At 42.2% G+C, this 19,943-nt stretch overlaps 27 non-coding genes and 5 pseudogenes across 27 annotated transcripts; all 32 read right to left on the minus strand.

Annotated features, from left to right (window-relative positions):
- Positions 1 to 615: 615 nt before the first annotated feature.
- LOC113757593 lies at positions 616 to 734 on the minus strand. The gene has a single exon (XR_003466416.1). It is a non-coding gene; the product is annotated as a 5S ribosomal RNA (ribosomal RNA).
- Positions 735 to 1,149: 415 nt separating this feature from the next.
- Positions 1,150 to 1,270, minus strand: LOC113757616 (annotated as a pseudogene).
- A 435-nt stretch (positions 1,271 to 1,705) lies between these two features.
- On the minus strand, positions 1,706 to 1,823 carry LOC113757615. Its single transcript, XR_003466436.1, has one exon. It is a non-coding gene; the product is annotated as a 5S ribosomal RNA (ribosomal RNA).
- Positions 1,824 to 2,243: 420 nt separating this feature from the next.
- Positions 2,244 to 2,366, minus strand: LOC113757618 (annotated as a pseudogene).
- Positions 2,367 to 2,784: 418 nt separating this feature from the next.
- Positions 2,785 to 2,903, minus strand: LOC113757609. Its single transcript, XR_003466431.1, has one exon. It is a non-coding gene; the product is annotated as a 5S ribosomal RNA (ribosomal RNA).
- Positions 2,904 to 3,318: 415 nt separating this feature from the next.
- LOC113757613 lies at positions 3,319 to 3,437 on the minus strand. Its single transcript, XR_003466434.1, has one exon. It is a non-coding gene; the product is annotated as a 5S ribosomal RNA (ribosomal RNA).
- Positions 3,438 to 3,848: 411 nt separating this feature from the next.
- On the minus strand, positions 3,849 to 3,967 carry LOC113757596. Its single transcript, XR_003466418.1, has one exon. It is a non-coding gene; the product is annotated as a 5S ribosomal RNA (ribosomal RNA).
- A 416-nt stretch (positions 3,968 to 4,383) lies between these two features.
- Positions 4,384 to 4,501, minus strand: LOC113757612. Its single transcript, XR_003466433.1, has one exon. It is a non-coding gene; the product is annotated as a 5S ribosomal RNA (ribosomal RNA).
- Positions 4,502 to 5,460: 959 nt separating this feature from the next.
- Positions 5,461 to 5,579, minus strand: LOC113757607. Its single transcript, XR_003466429.1, has one exon. It is a non-coding gene; the product is annotated as a 5S ribosomal RNA (ribosomal RNA).
- Positions 5,580 to 6,001: 422 nt separating this feature from the next.
- LOC113757614 lies at positions 6,002 to 6,120 on the minus strand. The gene has a single exon (XR_003466435.1). It is a non-coding gene; the product is annotated as a 5S ribosomal RNA (ribosomal RNA).
- Positions 6,121 to 7,089: 969 nt separating this feature from the next.
- LOC113757592 lies at positions 7,090 to 7,208 on the minus strand. The gene has a single exon (XR_003466415.1). It is a non-coding gene; the product is annotated as a 5S ribosomal RNA (ribosomal RNA).
- Positions 7,209 to 7,622: 414 nt separating this feature from the next.
- On the minus strand, positions 7,623 to 7,741 carry LOC113757595. The gene has a single exon (XR_003466417.1). It is a non-coding gene; the product is annotated as a 5S ribosomal RNA (ribosomal RNA).
- Positions 7,742 to 8,158: 417 nt separating this feature from the next.
- On the minus strand, positions 8,159 to 8,276 carry LOC113757608. Its single transcript, XR_003466430.1, has one exon. It is a non-coding gene; the product is annotated as a 5S ribosomal RNA (ribosomal RNA).
- A 415-nt stretch (positions 8,277 to 8,691) lies between these two features.
- LOC113757597 lies at positions 8,692 to 8,810 on the minus strand. Its single transcript, XR_003466419.1, has one exon. It is a non-coding gene; the product is annotated as a 5S ribosomal RNA (ribosomal RNA).
- Positions 8,811 to 9,220: 410 nt separating this feature from the next.
- Positions 9,221 to 9,344, minus strand: LOC113757620 (annotated as a pseudogene).
- Positions 9,345 to 9,757: 413 nt separating this feature from the next.
- LOC113757598 lies at positions 9,758 to 9,876 on the minus strand. The gene has a single exon (XR_003466420.1). It is a non-coding gene; the product is annotated as a 5S ribosomal RNA (ribosomal RNA).
- Positions 9,877 to 10,291: 415 nt separating this feature from the next.
- On the minus strand, positions 10,292 to 10,410 carry LOC113757599. Its single transcript, XR_003466421.1, has one exon. It is a non-coding gene; the product is annotated as a 5S ribosomal RNA (ribosomal RNA).
- Positions 10,411 to 10,824: 414 nt separating this feature from the next.
- LOC113757605 lies at positions 10,825 to 10,943 on the minus strand. The gene has a single exon (XR_003466427.1). It is a non-coding gene; the product is annotated as a 5S ribosomal RNA (ribosomal RNA).
- A 412-nt stretch (positions 10,944 to 11,355) lies between these two features.
- On the minus strand, positions 11,356 to 11,474 carry LOC113757604. The gene has a single exon (XR_003466426.1). It is a non-coding gene; the product is annotated as a 5S ribosomal RNA (ribosomal RNA).
- A 417-nt stretch (positions 11,475 to 11,891) lies between these two features.
- LOC113757617 lies at positions 11,892 to 12,013 on the minus strand (annotated as a pseudogene).
- A 415-nt stretch (positions 12,014 to 12,428) lies between these two features.
- Positions 12,429 to 12,547, minus strand: LOC113757622. The gene has a single exon (XR_003466437.1). It is a non-coding gene; the product is annotated as a 5S ribosomal RNA (ribosomal RNA).
- A 411-nt stretch (positions 12,548 to 12,958) lies between these two features.
- On the minus strand, positions 12,959 to 13,077 carry LOC113757589. The gene has a single exon (XR_003466412.1). It is a non-coding gene; the product is annotated as a 5S ribosomal RNA (ribosomal RNA).
- A 415-nt stretch (positions 13,078 to 13,492) lies between these two features.
- LOC113757611 lies at positions 13,493 to 13,612 on the minus strand. Its single transcript, XR_003466432.1, has one exon. It is a non-coding gene; the product is annotated as a 5S ribosomal RNA (ribosomal RNA).
- Positions 13,613 to 14,036: 424 nt separating this feature from the next.
- On the minus strand, positions 14,037 to 14,155 carry LOC113757600. The gene has a single exon (XR_003466422.1). It is a non-coding gene; the product is annotated as a 5S ribosomal RNA (ribosomal RNA).
- Positions 14,156 to 14,569: 414 nt separating this feature from the next.
- LOC113757623 lies at positions 14,570 to 14,688 on the minus strand. Its single transcript, XR_003466438.1, has one exon. It is a non-coding gene; the product is annotated as a 5S ribosomal RNA (ribosomal RNA).
- A 411-nt stretch (positions 14,689 to 15,099) lies between these two features.
- LOC113757601 lies at positions 15,100 to 15,218 on the minus strand. Its single transcript, XR_003466423.1, has one exon. It is a non-coding gene; the product is annotated as a 5S ribosomal RNA (ribosomal RNA).
- Positions 15,219 to 16,177: 959 nt separating this feature from the next.
- Positions 16,178 to 16,293, minus strand: LOC113757619 (annotated as a pseudogene).
- A 415-nt stretch (positions 16,294 to 16,708) lies between these two features.
- LOC113757602 lies at positions 16,709 to 16,827 on the minus strand. The gene has a single exon (XR_003466424.1). It is a non-coding gene; the product is annotated as a 5S ribosomal RNA (ribosomal RNA).
- A 415-nt stretch (positions 16,828 to 17,242) lies between these two features.
- Positions 17,243 to 17,361, minus strand: LOC113757603. Its single transcript, XR_003466425.1, has one exon. It is a non-coding gene; the product is annotated as a 5S ribosomal RNA (ribosomal RNA).
- A 414-nt stretch (positions 17,362 to 17,775) lies between these two features.
- LOC113757590 lies at positions 17,776 to 17,894 on the minus strand. The gene has a single exon (XR_003466413.1). It is a non-coding gene; the product is annotated as a 5S ribosomal RNA (ribosomal RNA).
- Positions 17,895 to 18,842: 948 nt separating this feature from the next.
- Positions 18,843 to 18,961, minus strand: LOC113757606. Its single transcript, XR_003466428.1, has one exon. It is a non-coding gene; the product is annotated as a 5S ribosomal RNA (ribosomal RNA).
- Positions 18,962 to 19,376: 415 nt separating this feature from the next.
- On the minus strand, positions 19,377 to 19,495 carry LOC113757591. The gene has a single exon (XR_003466414.1). It is a non-coding gene; the product is annotated as a 5S ribosomal RNA (ribosomal RNA).
- Between the last annotated feature and the right edge of the window lie 448 nt (positions 19,496 to 19,943).

Consider the following 19,943-nt stretch of genomic DNA (forward strand, 5'->3'; position numbering starts at 1 on the left):
ATCGTTCCAGCGAGCCTAAATTACTACAGGATAAAAGAACGAATAGGAAATTTTCATTCGAAACAAAAAAAAAGAGTGGTGCAACACGAGGCACTTACCCAGCCGGGGTCAACCCATTCTAGTACTACTCTCGCCTAAGCACGCCGTAACTTCGGATTCTGATGGCGATCCGGTGCATTAATGCTGGTTATGATCCCACCCGCCATTTTCCTTCGCTTTATCCTTTAAACTAACCCAGTCCTGCGAATCAGTGTGGCTTTTCTAGACCGAAATTCATTTTAAACGTCAATTCAAGCATTTTTCTCTTATCCTTTTATTTATTTACTTTATGTTTTTTTTTGTTCTTGATTTGCACCCTGTTTTTTTCCCTCATCCCGCAACTCTAAATTATCATGAAATCAATCCTTCACGCTTGCGGTGATAAATTTGCGCCCACAAATTTGAGCGACGATCCGGGCTTTGATCGAGCCGTACCGTTACTGATTTGTCTCGCGCCTTCAGACCCGCCTTCATGCTTCGACAAGAAGCAAAATATAAAGCAATCGTTCCGACGGAGCTAAATTACTACAGGACAAAAAACGAATAGGAAATTTGGATTTCGAAACAAAAAAGAGAGGGGTGCAACACGAGTACTTCCCAGGGGGTCACCCATCCTAGTACTATTCTCGCCCAAACACGCTTAACTTCGGAGTTCTGATGGGATCCGGTGCATTAGTGCTGGTATGATCGCACCCGCCATGTTCCTTTCGCTTTATTCTTTTAAACCACCCCGTGCTGCGAAACAGTGTGGCTTTTCTAGACCGAAATTCATTTTAAGCTTCGATTCAAGCATTTTCCTCTTATCCTTTTATTTATTTAATTTACATTTTTTTTGTTATTGATATGCACCTTATTTTTTTCCCTCATTCCGCAACTCTAAATTATCATGAAATCAATCCTTCACGCTTGCGGTGATACATTTGCGCCGACAAATTTGAGCGACGATCCGGGCTTTGATCGAACCGTACCGTTCCTGATTTGTCTCGCGCCTTCAGACCCGCCTTCATGCTTCGACAAGAAGCAAAATATTTAAAGCCAATCGTTCCGACGAGCTAAATTACTACAGGATAAAGAACGAATAGGGAAATTTGATTTCGAAACAATAAAATGAAGAGGCAACACGAGAACTGCCCAGGGGGTCACCCATCCCGATACTACTCTCGCCCAAGCACGGCTTAACTTCGGAGGTCTGATGGGATCCGGTGCATTAGTGCTGGTGATGATCGCACCCGCCATGTTTCCTTTCGCTTTAGTATTTTAAAATACCCCGTCCTGCCGAACAAGCAGTGTTGCTTTTCTTAGACCGAAATTGAAATTTTAAGCTCAATTCAAAGCATTTTCCTACTTATCCTTTTAATTTATTTACTTTATATATTCTTTTTGTTATTGATTTGCACCCCTAGTTTTTTTCCCTCTATCCCGCAACCTCTAAATTATCATGAAAAATCAATTCTTCACGCTTGCGGTGAAGCATGCGCCGACAAAATTTGAGCGACGAATCGGGCTGTTGAATCGAGCAATACCGTTCCTGATGGTGTCTCGCGCCTTCAGACCCGCCTTCATGCTTCGACAAGAAGCAAAATATAAAGCAATCGTTCCGACGGAGCTAAATTACTACAGGATAAAGAACGAATAGGAAATTTCGATTTCGAAACAAAAAAGAGAGGGGTGGAACTCGAGGATTTCCCAGGGAGTCACCCATCCTAGTACTACTCTCGCCCAAGCACGCTTAACTTCGGAGTTCTAATGGGATCCAGTGCATTAGTGCTGGTATGATCGCCGCCGCCATGTTCCTTTCGCTTTATTCTTTTAAACCACCCCGTGCTGCGAAACAGTGTGGCTTTTCTAGACCGAAATTCATTTTAAGCTTCAATTCAAGCATTTTCCTCTTATCCTTTTATTTATTTACTTTATATTTTTTTTTGTTATTGATTTGCACCCTATTTTTTTCCCTCATCCCGCAACTCTAAATTTTCATGAAATCAATCCTTCACGCTTGCGGTGATACATTTGCGCCGACAAATTTGAGCGACGATCCGGGCATTGATCGAGCAATACCGTTCCTGATTTGTCTCGCGCCTTCAGACCCGCCTTCATGCTTCGACAAGTAAGACAAAAATATAAAGCAATCGTTCAACGACGGAGCTAAATACTAACATGGATAAAAAACGAATAGGAAATTTGGATTTCGCAAACAAAAAAAAAGGGTGCAAACACGAGGACTTCCCAGCGGGTCACCCATTCTAGCTACTACTCTCGCCTTAAGCACGCTTAACTTCGGGAGGTCTGATGGGATCCGGTGCACTACTGCTGGTATGATCGCACCCGCCATGTTCCTTTCGCTTTATTCTTTTAAACTACCCCGTGCTGCGAAACAGTGTGGCTTTTTTAGACCGAAATTCATTTTAAGCTTCAATTCAAGCATTTTCCTCTTATCCTTTTATTTATTTACTTTATATTTTTTTTTGTTATTGATTTGCAACCAATTTTTTTCCCTCATCCCTCAACTCTAAATTATCATGAAATCAATTCTTCCACGCTTGCCGGTGATTACAGTTTGCGCCACAAATTGAGCCGACGATCCGGGCTTTGATTGAGCAATACCGTTCCTGATTTGTCTCGCGCCTTCAGACCCGCCTTCATGCTTCGACAAGGAGCAAAATATAAAGCAATCGTTCCGACGGAGCTAAATTACTACAGGATAAAGAACGAATAGGAAATTTCGATTTCGAAACAAAAAAAAGAGGGGTGTAACACGAGGACTTCCCAGGGGGTCACCCATTCTAGTACTACTCTCGCCTAAGCACGCTTAACTTCGGAGTTCTGATGGGATCCGGTGCATTAATGCTGGTATGATCGCACCCGTCATTTTCCTTTCGCTTTATTCCTTTAAACTACCCAGTCCTGCGAAGCAGTGTGGCTTTTCTAGACCGAAATTCATTTTAAACGTCAATTCAAGCATTTTTCTCTTATCCTTTTATTTATTTACTTTATGTTTTTTTTTGTTCTTGATTTGCACCCTGTTTTTTTCCCTCATCCCGCAACTCTAAATTATCATGAAATCAATCCTTCACGCTTGCGGTGATAAATTTGCGCCCACAAATTTGAGCGACGATCCGGGCTTTGATCGAGCCGTACCGTTACTGATTTGTCTCGCGCCTTCATACCCGCCTTCATGCTTCGACAAGAAGCAAAATATAAAGCAATCGTTCCGACGGAGCTAAATTACTACAGGACAAAAAACGAATAGGAAATTTGGATTTCGAAACAAAAAAGAGAGGGGTGCAACACGAGGACTTCCCAGGGGGTCACCCATCCTAGTACTATTCTCGCCCAAACACGCTTAACTTCGGAGTTCTGATGGGATCCGGTGCATTAGTGCTGGTATGATCGCACCCGCCATTTTCCTTTCGCTTTATTCTTTTAAACCACCCCGTGCTGCGAAACAGTGTGGCTTTTCTAGACCGAAATTCATTTTAAGCTTCGATTCAAGCATTTTCCTCTTATCCTTTTATTTATTTAATTTACATTTTTTTTGTTATTGATATGCACCTTATTTTTTTCCCTCATTCCGCAACTCTAAATTATCATGAAATCAATCCTTCACGCTTGCGGTGATACATTTGCGCCCACAAATTTGAGCGACGATCCGGGCTTTGATCGAACCGTACCGTTCCTGATTTGTCTCGCGCCTTCAGACCCGCCTTCATGCTTCGACAAGAAGCAAAATATAAAGCAATCGTTCCGACGGAGCTAAATTACTACAGGATAAAGAACGAATAGGAAATTTGGATTTCGAAACAAAAATGAGAGTGCAACACGAGGACTTCCCAGGGGGTCACCCATCCTAGTACTACTCTCGCCCAAGCACGCTTAACTTCGGAGTTCTGATGGGATCCGGTGCATTAGTGCTTGTATGATCGCACCCGCCATGTTCCTTTCGCTTTATTCTTTTAAAATACCCCGTCCTGCGAAGCAGTGTGGCTTTTCTAGACCGAAATTAATTTTAAGCGTCAATTCAAGCATTTTCCTCTTATCCTTTTATTTATTTACTTTATATTTCTTTTTGTTATTGATTTGCACCCTATTTTTTTCCCTCATCCCGCAACTCTAAATTATCATGAAATCAATTCTTCACGCTTGCGGTGATACATTTGCGCCGACAAATTTGAGCGACGATCCGGGCTTTGATCGAGCAATACCGTTCCTGATTTGTCTCGCGCCTTCAGACCCGCCTTCATGCTTCGACAAGAAGCAAAATATAAAGCAATCGTTCCGACGGAGCTAAATTACTACAGGATAAAGAACGAATAGGAAATTTCGATTTCGAAACAAAAAAGAGAGGGGTGGAACTCGAGGACTTCCCAGGGAGTCACCCATCCTAGTACTACTCTCGCCCAAGCACGCTTAACTTCGGAGTTCTAATGGGATCCGGTGCATTAGTGCTGGTATGATCGCCGCCGCCATGTTCCTTTCGCTTTTTTCTTTTAAACCACCCCGTGCTGCGAAACAGTGTGGCTTTTCTAGACCGAAATTCATTTTAAGCTTCAATTCAAGCATTTTCCTCTTATCCTTTTATTTATTTACTTTATATTTTTTTTTGTTATTGATTTGCACCCTATTTTTTTCCCTCATCCCGGAACTCTAAATTATCATGAAATCAATCCTTCACGCTTGCGGTGATACATTTGCGCCGACAAATTTGAGCGACGATCCGGGCATTGATCGAGCAATACCGTTCCTGATTTGTCTCGCGCCTTCAGACCCTCCTTCATGCTTCGACAAGAAGCAAAATATAAAGCAATCGTTCCGACGGAGCTAAATTACTACAGGATAAAGAACGAATAGGAAATTTGGATTTCGAAACAAAAAAAAGAGGGGTGCAACACGAGGACTTCCCAGGGGGTCACCCATTCTAGTACTACTCTCGCCTAAGCACGAACTAACTTCGGGAGTTCTGATGGGAATCGGTGCATAGTGCTGCGTTAAGGATCGCACCCGCCATGTTCCTTTCGCTTTATTCTTTTAAAAATACCCCGTCCTGCGAAAGCATGTAGGCTTTTCTTAAGCAACCGAAATTAATTTCAAGCCGTCAATTCAAGCATTTTCCTCTTATCCTTTTATTTATTTACTTTATATTTCTTTTGTTATGATTTGCACCCTATTTTTTTCCCTTCATCCCGCAACTCTAAATTATCGATGAAAATCAATTCTTCACGCTTCGTCGATACATTTGCGCCGACAAATTTGAGCGACGATCCGGGCTTTGATCGAGCAATACCGTTCCTGATTTGTCTCGCGCCTTCAGACCCGCCTTCATGCTTCGACAAGGAGCAAAATATAAAGCAATCGTTCCGACGGAGCTAAATTACTACAGGATAAAGAACGAATAGGAAATTTGGATTTCGAAACAAAAAAAAGAGGGTGCAACACGAGGACTTCCCAGGGGGTCACCCATTCTAGTACTACTCTCGCCTAAGCACGCTTAACTTCGGAGTTCTGATGGGATCCGGTGCATTAATGCTGGTATGATCGCACCCGCCATTTTCCTTTCGCTTTATTCCTTTAAACTACCCAGTCCTGCGAAGCAGTGTGGCTTTTCTAGACCGAAATTCATTTTAAACGTCAATTCAAGCATTTTTCTCTTATCCTTTTATTTATTTACTTTTTGTTTTTTTTTGTTCTTGATTTGCACCCTGTTTTTTTCCCTCATACCGCAACTCTAAATTATCATGAAATCAATCCTTCACGCTTGCGGTGATAAATCTTGCCCCCCACAAATGGTTGACGACGATCCGCGGCTGTTGATCGAGCGCGTACCTTTACTGATTTGTTCTCGCGCCCTTCAGACCCGCCTTCATGCTTCGCACCAAGAAAGCAAAATATAAAGCAATCGTTCCGACGAGCTAAATACACAGACAAAAAACAATAGGAAATTTGATTGCGAAACAAAATAAGAGAGCGTGGGCAACACGAGACTTCCCAGTGGGGTCACCCATCCTAGTACTATTCTCGCCCAAACACGCTTAACTTCGGAGTTCTGATGGGATCCGGTGCATTAGTGCTGGTATGATCGCACCCGCCATGTTCCTTTCGCTTTATTTTTTTAAACCACCCCGTGCTGCGAAACAGTGTGGCTTTTCTAGACCGAAATTCATTTTAAGCTTCGATTCAAGCATTTTCCTCTTATCCTTTTATTTTTTTACTTTATATTTTTTTTGTTATTGATATGCACCTTATTTTTTTCCCTCATCCCGCAACTCTAAATTATCATGAAATCAATCCTTCACGCTTGCGGTGATACATTTGCGCCCAAAAATTTGAGCGACGATCCGGGCTTTGATCGAACCGTACCGTTCCTGATTTGTCTCGCGCCTTCAGACCCGCCTTCATGCTTCGACAAGAAGCAAAATATAAAGCAATCGTTCCGACGGAGCTAAATTACTACAGGATAAAGAACGAATAGGAAATTTGGATTTTGAAACAAAAATGAGAGTGCAACACGAGGACTTCCCAGGGGGTCACCCATCCCTAGTACTACTTCTCGCCCCAACACGCCTTAACTTCGCGAGTTTCTGATGGATCCGGTGCATAGTGCTGGTAATTTGATCGCAACCGGCCATGTTTTCCTTTCGCTCTTATTCTATTAAAATACCCGTCCTGCCGAGAGCAGTTGTGGCTTTTCTAGACCGAATATTAATTTTAAGCGTCAATTCAAGCATTTGCTCTTATCCTTTTATTTATTTACTTTACTCATTTTCTTTTGTTATTGATATGCACCTTATTTTTTTCCCTCATCCCGCAACTCAAAATTATCATGAAATCAATCCTTCATGCTTGCGGTGATACATTTGCGCCCACAAATTTGAGCGACGATCCGGGCTTTGATCGAACCGTACCGTTCCTGATTACCGTTCCTGATTTGTCTCGCGCCTTCAGACCCCCCTTCATGCTTCGACAAGAAGCAAAATATAAAGCAATCGTTCCGACGGAGCTAAATTACTACAGGATAAAGAACGAATAGGAAATTTGGATTTCGAAACAAAAATGAGAGTGCAACACGAGGACTTCCCAGGGGGTCACCCATCCTAGTACTACTCTCGCCCAAGCACGCTTAACTTCGGAGTTCTGATGGGATCCGGTGCATTAGTGCTGGTATGTTCGCACCCGCCATGTTCCATTCGCTTTATTCTTTTAAAATCCCCCGTCCTGCGAAGCAGTGTGGCTTTTCTAGACCATAATTAATTTTAAGCGTCAATTCAAGCATTTTTCTCTTATCCTTTTATTTATTTACTTTATATTTCTTTTTGTTATTGATTTGCACCCTATTTTTTTCCCTCATCCCGCAACTCTAAATTATCATGAAATCAATTCTTCACGCTTGCGGTGATACATTTGCCCCGACAAATTTGAGCGACGATCCGGGCTTTGATCGAGCAATACCGTTCCTGATTTGTCTCGCGCCTTCAGACCCGCTTCATGCTTCGACAAGAAGCAAAATATAAAGCAATCGTTCCGACGGAGCTAAATTACTACAGGATAAAGAACGAATAGGAAATTTGGATTTCGAAACAAAAAAAAGAGGGGTGCAACACGAGGACTTCCCAGGGGGTCACCCATCCTAGTACTACTCTCGCCTAAGCACGCTTAACTTCGGAGTTCTGATGGGATCCGGTGCATTAATGCTGGTATGATCGCACCCGCCATTTTCCTTTCGCTTTATTCCTTTAAACTACCCTGTCCTGAAAAGCAGTGTGGCTTTTCTAGACCGAAATTCATTTTAAGCGTCAATACAAGCATTTTCCTCTTATCCTTTTATTTATTTACTTTATATTTTTTTTGTTATTGATTTGCACCTTATTTTTTTCCCTCATCCCGCAACTCTAAATTATCATGAAATCAATCATTCACGCTTGCGGTGATACAATTTGCGCCGAAAATTTGAGCGATCGATCCGGGCTTTGACCCGAGCAAATACGTTCCTGATTTGTCTCGCGCCTTCAGACGCCTTCATGGCTTCGACAAGGAGCAAAATATAAAGCAATCGTTCCGACGGGCTAAATTACTACAGGATAAAGAACGAATAGGAAATTTGGATTTCGAATACAAAAAAAAAGATGGGGTGCAACACGAGGACTTCCCAGGGGGTCACCCATCCTAGTACTACTCTCGCCCAAGCACGCTTAACTTCGAGTTCTGATGGGATCCGGTGCATTAGTGCTGGTATGATCGCACCCGCCATGTTACTTTCGCTTTATTCTTTTAAAATACCCCGTCCTGCGAAGCAGTGTGGCTTTTCTAGACCGAAATTCATTTTAAACGTCAATTCAAGCATTTTTCTCTTATCCTGTTATTTATTTACTTTATGTTTTTTTTTGTTCTTGATTTGCACCCTGTTTTTTTCCCTCATCCCGCAACTCTAAATTATCATGAAATCAATCCTTCACGCTTGCGGTGATACATTTGCGCCCACAAATTTGAGCGACGATCCGGGCTTTGATCGAGCCGTACCGTTACTGATTTGTCTCGCGCCTTCAGACCCGCCTTCATGCTTCGACAAGAAGCAAAATATAAAGCAATCGTTCCGACGGAGCTAAATTACTACAGGACAAAAAACGAATAGGAAATTTGGATTTCGAAACAAAAAAAAGAGGGGTGCAACACGAGGACTTCCCAGGGGGTCACCCATCCTAGTACTACTCTCGCCTAAGCACGCTTAACTTCGGAGTTCTGATGGGATCCGGTGCATTAATGCTGGTATGATCACACCCGCCATTTTCCTTTTGCTTTATTCCTTTAAACTACCCAGTCCTGAAAAGCAGTGTGGCTTTTCTAGACCGAAATTCATTTTAAGCGTCAATACAAGCATTTTTCTCTTATCCTTTTATTTATTTACTTTATGTTTTTTTTTGTTCTTGATTTGCACCCTGTTTTTTTCCCTCATCCCGCAACTCTAAATTATCATGAAATCAATCCTTCACGCTTGCGGTGATAAATTTGCGCCCACAAATTTGAACGACGATACGGGCTTTGATCGAGCCGTACCGTTACTGATTTGTCTCGCGCCTTCATACCCGCCTTCATGCTTCGACAAGAAGCAAAATATAAAGCAATCGTTCCGACGGAGCTAAATTACTACAGGATAAAGAACGAATAGGATTTGGATTTCGAAACAAAAATGAGAGTGCAACACGAGGGACTTCCCAGGGCGTCACCCATCCTAGTACTACTCTCTCCCAAGCACGCTTTAACTTCGGAGTTCTGATGGGATTCCGGGTGCATTAGTGCTGCGTATGATCGCCACCCGCCATGTTCCTCGCTTTATTCTTTTTAAAATACCCCGTTCCTGCGAAGCAGTGTGGCTTTTCTAGACCGAAATTAATTTAAGCGTCAATTCAAGCATTTTCCTCTTATCCTTTTATTTATTTACTTTAATTTCTTTTTTGTTATTGATTTCACCCTATTTTCCCTCAATCCCGCAACTTAAATTATCATTGAAATCAATTCTTTCACGCTTGCGGTGTATACATTTGCGCCGACAAATTTGAGCGACGATCCGGGCTTTGATCGAGCAATACCGTTCCTGATTTGTCTCGCGCCTTCAGACCCGCTTCATGCTTCGACAAGAAGCAAAATATAAAGCAATCGTTCCGACGGAGCTAAATTACTACATGATAAAGAACGAATAGGAAATTTGGATTTCGAAACAAAAAAAAGAGGGGTGCAACACGAGGACTTCCCAGGGGGTCACCCATCCTAGTACTACTCTCGCCTAAGCACGCTTAACTTCGGAGTTCTGATGGGATCCGGTGCATTAATGCTGGTATGATCACACCCGCCATTTTCCTTTCGCTTTATTCCTTTAAACTACCCAGTCCTGAAAAGCAGTGTGGCTTTTCTAGACCGAAATTAATTTTAAGCGTCAATACAAGCATTTTCCTCTTATCCTTTTATTTATTTACTTTATATTTTTTTTGTTATTGATTTGCACCCTATTTTTTTCCCCTCATCCCGCAACTCTAAATTATCATGAAATCAATTCTTCACGCTTGCGGTGATACATTTGCGCCGACAAATTTTGAGCGACGATCCGGGCTTTGATCGAGCAATACCGTTCCTGATTTGTCTCGCGCCTTCAGACCCGCTTCATGCTTCGACAAGAAGCAAAATATAAAGCAATCGTTCCGACGGAGCTAAATTACTACAGGATAAAGAACGAATAGGAAATTTGGATTTCGAAACAAAAAAAAGAGGGGTGCAACACGAGGACTTCCCAGGGGGTCACCCATCCTAGTACTACTCTCGCCTAAGCACGCTTAACTTCGGAGTTCTGATGGGATCCGGTGCATTAATGCTGGTATGATCACACCCGCCATTTTCCTTTCGCTTTATTCCTTTAAACTACCCAGTCCTGAAAAGCAGTGTGGCTTTTCTAGACCGAAATTCATTTTAAGCGTCAATACAAGCATTTTCCTCTTATCCTTTTATTTATTTACTTTATATTTTTTTTGTTATTGATTTGCACCTTATTTTTTTCGCTCATCCCGCAACTCTAAATTATCATGAAATCAATCCTTCACGCTTGCGGTGATACATTTGCGCCGACAAATTTGAGCGACGATCCGGGCTTTGATCGAGCAATACCGTTCCTGATTTGTCTCGCGCCTTCAGACCCGCCTTCATGCTTCGACAAGGAGCAAAATATAAAGCAATCGTTCCGACGGAGCTAAATTACTACAGGATAAAGAACGAATAGGAAATTTCGATTTCGAAACAAAAAAAAGAGGGGTGCAACACGAGGACTTCCCAGGGGGTCACCCATTCTAGTACTACTCTCGCCTAAGCACGCTTAACTTCGGAGTTCTGATGGGATCCGGTGCATTAATGCTGGTATGATCGCACCCGCCATTTTCCTTTCGCTTTATTCCTTTAAACTACCCAGTCCTGCGAAGCAGTTTGGCTTTTCTAGACCGAAATTCATTTTAAACGTCAATTCAAGCATTTTTCTCTTATCCTTTTATTTATTTACTTTATGTTTTTTTTTGTTCTTGATTTGCACCCTGTTTTTTTCCCTCATCCCGCAACTCTAAATTATCATGAAATCAATCCTTCACGCTTGCGGTGATACATTTGCGCCCACAAATTTGAGCGACGATCCGGGCTTTGATAGAACCGTACTGTTCCTGATTTGTCTCGCGCCTTCAGACCCGCCTTCATGCTTCGACAAGAAGCAAAATATAAAGCAATCGTTCCGACGGAGCTAAATTACTACATGATAAAGAACGAATAGGAAATTTGGATTTCGAAACAAAAATGAGAGTGCAACACGAGGACTTCCCAGGGGGTCACCCATCCTAGTACTACTCTCGCCCAAGCACGCTTAACTTCGGAGTTCTGATGGGATACGGTGCATTAGTGCTGGTATGATCGCACCCGCCATGTTCCTTTCGCTTTATTCTTTTAAAATACCCCGTCCTGCGAAGCAGTGTGGCTTTTCTAGACCGAAATTAATTTTAAGCGTCAATTCAAGCATTTTCCTCTTATCCTTTCATTTATTTACTTTATATTTCTTTTTGTTATTGATTTGCACCCTATTTTTTTCCCTCATCCGCAACTCTAAATTATCATGAAATCAATTCTTCACGCTTGCGGTGATTCATTTGCGCCGACAAATTTGAGCGACGATCCGGGCTTTGGTCGAGCAATACCGTTCCTGATTTGTCTCGCGCCTTCAGGCCCACCTTCATGCTTCGACAAGAAGCAAAATATAAAGCAATCGTTTCCGACGGAGCTAAATTACCTACAGATAAAGAACGAATAGGAAATTTGTGATTCCGAAAACAAAAAAAAGATGGGTGCAACACGAGGACTTTCCCAGGGGGCACCCATTCCTAGTACTACCTCTCGCCTAAGCACGCTTAACTTCGGAGTTCTGATAGGAATCCGGTGCATTAATGCTCGTATGATCACACCCGCCATTTTTCCCTTTCGCTTTTATTCCTTTTAAACTACCCAGTCCTGAAAGCAGTGTGGCTTTTCTAGACCGAATTCATTAAGCGTCAATACAAGGCATTTTCCTCTTATCCTTTTATTTATACTTTATATTTTTTTTTGTTATTGATTTGCCCCTTAATTTTTTCCCTCATCCCGCAACTCTAATATCATAAATCAAATCCTTCAACGCTTGCCGGTGAATACATTGCGCCGACAAATTTGAGCGACGATCCGGGCTTTGATCGAGCAATACCGTTCCTGATTTGTCTCGCGCCTTTCAGACCCGCCTTCATGCTTCGACAAGGAGCAAAATATAAAGCAATCGTTCCGACGGAGCTAAATTACTACAGGACAAAAAACGAATAGGAAATTTGGATTTCGAAACAAAAAAGAGAGGGGTGCAACACGAGGACTTCCCAGGGGGTCACCCATCCTAGTACTATTCTCGCCCAAACACGCTTAACTTCGGAGTTCTGATGGGATCCGGTGCATTAGTGCTGGTATGATCGCACCCGCCATGTTCCTTTCGCTTTATTTTTTTAAACCACCCCGTGCTGCGAAACAGTGTGGCTTTTCTAGACCGAAATTCATTTTAAGCTTCGATTCAAGCATTTTCCTCTTATCCTTTTATTTATTTAATTTACATTTTTTTTGTTATTGATATGCACCTTATTTTTTTCCCTCATTCCGCAACTCTAAATTATCATGAAATCAATTCTTCACGCTTGCGGTGATACATTTGCGCCCACAAATTTGAGCGACGATCCGGGCTTTGATAGAACCGTACCGTTCCTGATTTGTCTCGCGCCTTCAGACCCGCCTTCATGCTTCGACAAGAAGCAAAATATAAAGCAATCGTTCCGACGGAGCTAAATTACTACATGATAAAGAACGAATAGGAAATTTGGATTTCGAAACAAAAATGAGAGTGCAACACGAGGACTTCCCAGGGGGTCACCCATCCTAGTACTACTCTCGCCCAAGCACGCTTAACTTCGGAGTTCTGATGGGATCCGGTGCATTAGTGCTGGTATGATCGCACCCGCCATGTTCCTTTCGCTTTATTCTTTTAAAATCCCCCGTCCTGCGAAGCAGTGTGGCTTTTCTAGACCGAAATTAATTTTAAGCGTCAATTCAAGCATTTTCCTCTTATCCTTTTATTTATTTACTTTATATTTCTTTTTGTTATTGATTTGCACCCTATTTTTTTCCCTCATCCCGCAACTCTAAATTATCATGAAATCAATTCTTCACGCTTGCGGTGATACATTTGCCCCGACAAATTTGAGCGATGATCCGGGCTTTGATCGAGCAATACCGTTCCTGATTTGTCTCGCGCCTTCAGACCCGCTTCATGCTTCGACAAGAAGCAAAATATAAAGCAATCGTTCCGACGGAGCTAAATTACTACAGGATAAAGAACGAATAGGAAATTTGGATTTCGAAACAAAAAAAAAGAGGGGTGCAACACGAGGACTTCCCAGGGGGTCACCCATCCTAGTACTACTCTCGCCTAAGCACGCTTAACTTCGGAGTTCTGATGGGATCCGGTGCATTAGTGCTGCGTATGATCCCAACCCGCCATGTTCCTTTCGCCTTTATTCTTTTAAAATACCCCGTCCTGCGAAGGCAGTGTTGGCTTTTCTTAGACCGGAATTAATTTAACGCGTCAATTCAAGCATTTTCCTTCTTATCCTTTTATTTATTACTTTATATTTTCTTTTGTTATTGATTTGCCACCCTATTTTTTCCCTCATCCCGCCAACTTAAATTATCATTGAAATCAATATCTTCACGCTTGCCGGTGATACATTTGCCCGCCGACAAATTTAGAGCGACGATCGGCTTTTGATCGAGCATACCGTTCCTGATTTGTCTCGCGCCTTCAGACCCGCTTCATGCTTCGACAAGAAGCAAAATATAAAGCAATCGTTCCGACGGAGCTAAATTACTACAGGATAAAGAACGAATAGGAAATTTGGATTTCGAAACAAAAAAAAAGAGGGGTGCAACACGAGGACTTCCCAGGGGGTCACCCATCCTAGTACTACTCTCGCCTAAGCACGCTTAACTTCGGAGTTCTGATGGGATCCGGTGCATTAATGCTGGTATGATCACACCCGCCATTTTCCTTTCGCTTTATTCCTTTAAACTACCCAGTCCTGAAAAGCAGTGTGGCTTTTCTAGACCGAAATTCATTTTAAGCGTCAATACAAGCATTTTTCTCTTATCCTTTTATTTATTTACTTTATATTTTTTTTGTTATTGATTTGCACCTTATTTTTTTCCCTCATCCCGCAACTCTAAATTATCATGAAATCAATCCTTCACGCTTGCGGTGATACATTTGCGCCCACAAATTTGAGCGACGATCCGGGCTTTGTTCGAGCCGTACCGTTACTGATTTGTCTCGCGCCTTCAGACCCGCCTTCATGCTTCGACAAGAAGCAAAATATAAAGCAATCGTTCCGACGGAGCTAAATTACTACAGGATAAAGAACGAATAGGAAACTTGGATTTCGAAACAAAAAAGAGAGGGGTGCAACACGAGGACTTCCCAGGGGGTCACCCATCCTAGTACTATTCTCGCCCAAACACGCTTAACTTCGGAGTTCTGATGGGATCCGGTGCATTAGTGCTGGTATGATCGCACCCGCCATGTTCCTTTCGCTTTATTCTTTTAAACCACCCCGTGCTGCGAAACAGTGTGGCTTTTCTAGACCGAAATTCATTTTAAGCTTCGATTCAAGCATTTTCCTCTTATCCTTTTATTTATTTAATTTACATTTTTTTTGTTATTGATATGCACCTTATTTTTTTCCCTCATTCCGCAACTCTAAATTATCATGAAATCAATCCTTCACGCTTGCGGTGATACATTTTCGCCCACAAATTTGAGCGACGATCCGGGCTTTGATAGAACCGTACCGTTCCTGATTTGTCTCGCGCCTTCAGACCCGCCTTCATGCTTCGACAAGAAGCAAAATATAAAGCAATCGTTCCGACGGAGCTAAATTACTACAGGATAAAGAACGAATAGGAAATTTGGATTTCGAAACAAAAATGAGAGTGCAACACGAGGACTTCCCAGGGGGTCACCCATCCTAGTACTACTCTCGCCCAAGCACGCTTAACTTCGGAGTTCTGATGGGATCCGGTGCATTAGTGCTGGTATGATCGCACCCGCCATTTTCCTTTCGCTTTATTCTTTTAAACCACCCCGTGCTGCGAAACAGTGTGGCTTTTCTAGACCGAAATTCATTTTAAGCTTCGATTCAAGCATTTTCCTCTTATCCTTTTATTTATTTAATTTACATTTTTTTTGTTATTGATATGCACCTTATTTTTTTCCCTCATTCCGCAACTCTAAATTATCATGAAATCAATCCTTCACGCTTGCGGTGATACATTTGCGCCCACAAATTTGAGCGACGATCCGGGCTTTGATAGAACCGTACCGTTCCTGATTTGTCTCGCGCCTTCAGACCCGCCTTCATGCTTCGACAAGAAGCAAAATATAAAGCAATCGTTCCGACGGAGCTAAATTACTACATGATAAAGAACGAATAGGAAATTTGGATTTCGAAACAAAAATGAGAGTGCAACACGAGGACTTCCCAGGGGGTCACCCATCCCTAGTACTACTCTCGCTAAGCACGCTTAACTTCGGAAGTTTGATGGGAATCGGTGCCATTAATGCTGGTAATGAATCACACCCGCATTTTCCCCTTTCGCTTATTCCTTTAAACTACCCAGCTCCTGAAAAAGCAGTGTGGCTTTTCTAGGATCGAAATTCATTTTAAGCGTCAATACAAGCATTTTTCCTCTATCCTTTTATTTATTTACTTTTATTTTTTTGTTATTGATTTGCACCTTAATTTTTTTTCCCTCATCCCGCAACTCTAAATTAATCATGAAATCATCCTTCACGCTTGGGTGTATTACATTTGCAGCGGACCAAATTTGAGGCGACGATCCGGGCTTTGATCGAGCATACCGTTCCTGATTTGTCTGCGCCTTCAGACCCGCCTTCAATGGCTTTCGACAAGTGAGCAAAATATAAAGGCAAATCGTTCGACGGAGCTAAAATTACTACAGGATAAAGAACGAATTAGGAAATTTTCGATTTCGAAACTAAAAAAGAGGGGTGCAACACGAGGACTTCCCAGGGGGTCCACCATTCTATACTACTCTCGCTAAGCACGCTTAACTTCGAGTTCCTGATGGGATCGGTGCATTAATGCTGGTATGGATGCACCCAGCCATTTTCTTTCGCTTTATTCCTTTAAACTACCCAGTCCTGCGAAGCAGTGTGGCTTTTCTAGACCGAAATTCATTTTAAACGTCAATTCAAGCATTTTTCTCTTATCCTTTTATTTATTTACTTTATGTTTTTTTTTGTTCTTGATTTGCACCCTGTTTTTTTCCCTCATCCCGCAACTCTAAATTATCATGAAATCAATCCTTCACGCTTGCGGTGATACATTTGCGCCCACAAATTTGAGCGACGATCCGGGCTTTGATCGAGCCGTACCGTTACTGATTTGTCTCGCGCCTTCAGACCCGCCTTCATGCTTCGACAAGAAGCAAAATATAAAGCAATCGTTCCGACGGAGCTAAATTACTACAGGACAAAAAACGAATAGGAAATTTGGATTTCGAAACAAAAAAAAGAGGGGTGCAACACGAGGACTTCCCAGGGGGTCACCCATCCTAGTACTACTCTCGCCTAAGCACGCTTAACTTCGGAGTTCTGATGGGATCCGGTGCATTAATGCTGGTATGATCACACCCGCCATTTTCCTTTCGCTTTATTCCTTTAAACTACCCAGTCCTGAAAAGCAGTGTGGCTTTTCTAGACCGAAATTCATTTTAAGCGTCAATACAAGCATTTTCCTCTTATCCTTTTATTTATTTACTTTATATTTTTTTTGTTATTGATTTGCACCTTATTTTTTTCGCTCATCCCGCAACTCTAAATTATCATGAAATCAATCCTTCACGCTTGCGGTGATACATTTGCGCCGACAAATTTGAGCGACGATCCGGGCTTTGATCGAGCAATACCGTTCCTGATTTGTCTCGCGCCTTCAGACCCGCCTTCATGCTTCGACAAGAAGCAAAATATAAAGCAATCGTTCCGACGGAGCTAAATTACTACAGGATAAAGAACGAATAGGAAATTTGGATTTCGAAACAAAAAAAAAGAGGGGTGCAACACGAGGACTTCCCAGGGGGTCACCCATCCTAGTACTACTCTCGCCTAAGCACGCTTAACTTCGGAGTTCTGATGGGATCCGGTGCATTAATGCTGGTATGATCACACCCGCCATTTTCCTTTCGCTTTATTCCTTTAAACTACCCAGTCCTGAAAAGCAGTATGGCTTTTCTAGACCGAAATTCATTTTAAGCGTCAATACAAGCATTTTTCTCTTATCCTTTTATTTATTTACTTTATATTTTTTTTGTTATTGATTTGCACCTTATTTTTTTCCCTCATCCCGCAACTCTAAATTATCATGAAATCAATCCTTCACGCTTGCGGTGATACATTTGCGCCCACAAATTTGAGCGACGATCCGGGCTTTGTTCGAGCCGTACCGTTACTGATTTGTCTCGCGCCTTCAGACCCGCCTTCATGCTTCGACAAGAAGCAAAATATAAAGCAATCGTTCCGACGGAGCTAAATTACTACAGGATAAAGAACGAATAGGAAACTTGGATTTCGAAACAAAAAAGAGAGGGGTGCAACACGAGGACTTCCCAGGGGGTCACCCATCCTAGTACTATTCTCGCCCAAACACGCTTAACTTCGGAGTTCTGATGGGATCCGGTGCATTAGTGCTGGTATGATCGCACCCGCCATGTTCCTTTCCCTTTATTCTTTTAAACCACCCCGTGCTGCGAAACAGTGTGGCTTTTCTAGACCGAAATTCATTTTAAGCGTCAATTCAAGCATTTTCCTCTTATCCTTTATTTATTTTACTTTTATTTCTTTTTGTTATTGATTTGCACCCTAGTTTTTTTCCTCATCCCGCAACTCAAATTATCATGGAAATCAATTCTTCACGCTGCGGTGTCATTTTGCGCGACAAATTTTGAAGCGACGATCCGGGCTTTGGATCGAGCAATAACGTTCCTGATTTGTCTCGCTGCCTTCAGCCGCTCATGCTTCGTACAAGAAGCAAAATATATAAGCAATCGTTCGGAACGGAGCTAAATTATCTTACATGTATAAAGAACGATAGGGAAATTTGGATTTCGAACAAAAAAGAGGGTGCATACACGAGGACTTCCGCAGGGGGTCACCATCCTAGTACTACTCTCGCCTAAGCACGCTTAACCTTCGAGTCTGATGGGGGATCCGGTGCATTAATGCTGGTATGATCACACCCGCCATTTTCCTTTCGCTTTATTCCTTTAAACTACCCAGTCCTGAAAAGCAGTGTGGCTTTTCTAGACCGAAATTCATTTTAAGCGTCAATACAAGCATTTTTCTCTTATCCTTTTATTTATTTACTTTATATTTTTTTTGTTATTGATTTGCACCTTATTTTTTTCCCTCATCCCGCAACTCTAAATTATCATGAAATCAATCCTTCACGCTTGCGGTGATACATTTGCGCCCACAAATTTGAGCGACGATCCGGGCTTTGATCGAGCCGTACCGTTACTGATTTGTCTCGCGCCTTCAGACCCGCCTTCATGCTTCGACAAGAAGCAAAATATAAAGCAATCGTTCCGACGGAGCTAAATTACTACAGGATAAAGAACGAATAGGAAATTTCGATTTCGAAACAAAAAAAAGAGGGGTGCAACACGAGGACTTCCCAGGGGGTCACCCATTCTAGTACTACTCTCGCCTAAGCACGCTTAACTTCGGAGTTCTGATGGGATCCGGTGCATTAATGCTGGTATGATCGCACCCGCCATTTTCCTTTCGCTTTATTCCTTTAAACTACCCAGTCCTGCGAAGCAGTATGGCTTTTCTAGACCGAAATTCATTTTAAACGTCAATTCAAGCATTTTTCTCTTATCCTTTTATTTATTTACTTTATGTTTTTTTTTGTTCTTGATTTGCACCCTGTTTTTTTACCTCATCCCGCAACTCTAAATTATCATGAAATCAATCCTTCACGATTGCGGTGATAAATTTGCGCCCACAAATTTGAGCGACGATCCGGGCTTTGATCGAGCCGTACCGTTACTGATTTGTCTCGCGCCTTCAGACCCGCCTTCATGCTTCGACAAGAAGCAAAATATAAAGCAATCGTTCCGACGGAGCTAAATTACTACAGGATAAAGAACGAATAGGAAATTTCGATTTCGAAACAAAAAAGAGAGGGGTGCAACACGAGGACTTCCCAGGGGGTCACCCATCCTAGTACTATTCTCGCCCAAACACGCTTAACTTCGGAGTTCTGATGGGATCCGGTGCATTAGTGCTGGTATGATCGCACCCGCCATGTTCCTTTCGCTTTATTTTTTTAAACCACCCCGTGCTGCGAAACAGTGTGGCTTTTCTAGACCGAAATTCATTTTAAGCTTCGATTCAAGCATTTTCCTCTTATCCTTTTATTTATTTAATTTACATTTTTTTTGTTATTGATATGCACCTTATTTTTTTCCCTCATTCCGCAACTCTAAATTATCATGAAATCAATCCTTCACGCTTGCGGTGATACATTTGCGCCGACAAATTTGAGCGACGATCCGGGCTTTGATCGAACCGTACCGTTCCTGATTTGTCTCGCGCCTTCAGACCCGCCTTCATGCTTCGACAAGAAGCAAAATATAAAGCAATCGTTCCGACGGAGCTAAATTACTACAGGATAAAGAACGAATAGGAAATTTGGATTTTGAAACAAAAATGAGAGTGCAACACGAGGACTTCCCAGGGGGTCACCCAT

Source organism: Coffea eugenioides, unplaced genomic scaffold (genome assembly GCF_003713205.1).
Source record: "Coffea eugenioides isolate CCC68of unplaced genomic scaffold, Ceug_1.0 ScVebR1_3144;HRSCAF=4301, whole genome shotgun sequence".
Taxonomy (NCBI): Eukaryota; Viridiplantae; Streptophyta; class Magnoliopsida; order Gentianales; family Rubiaceae; genus Coffea; species Coffea eugenioides.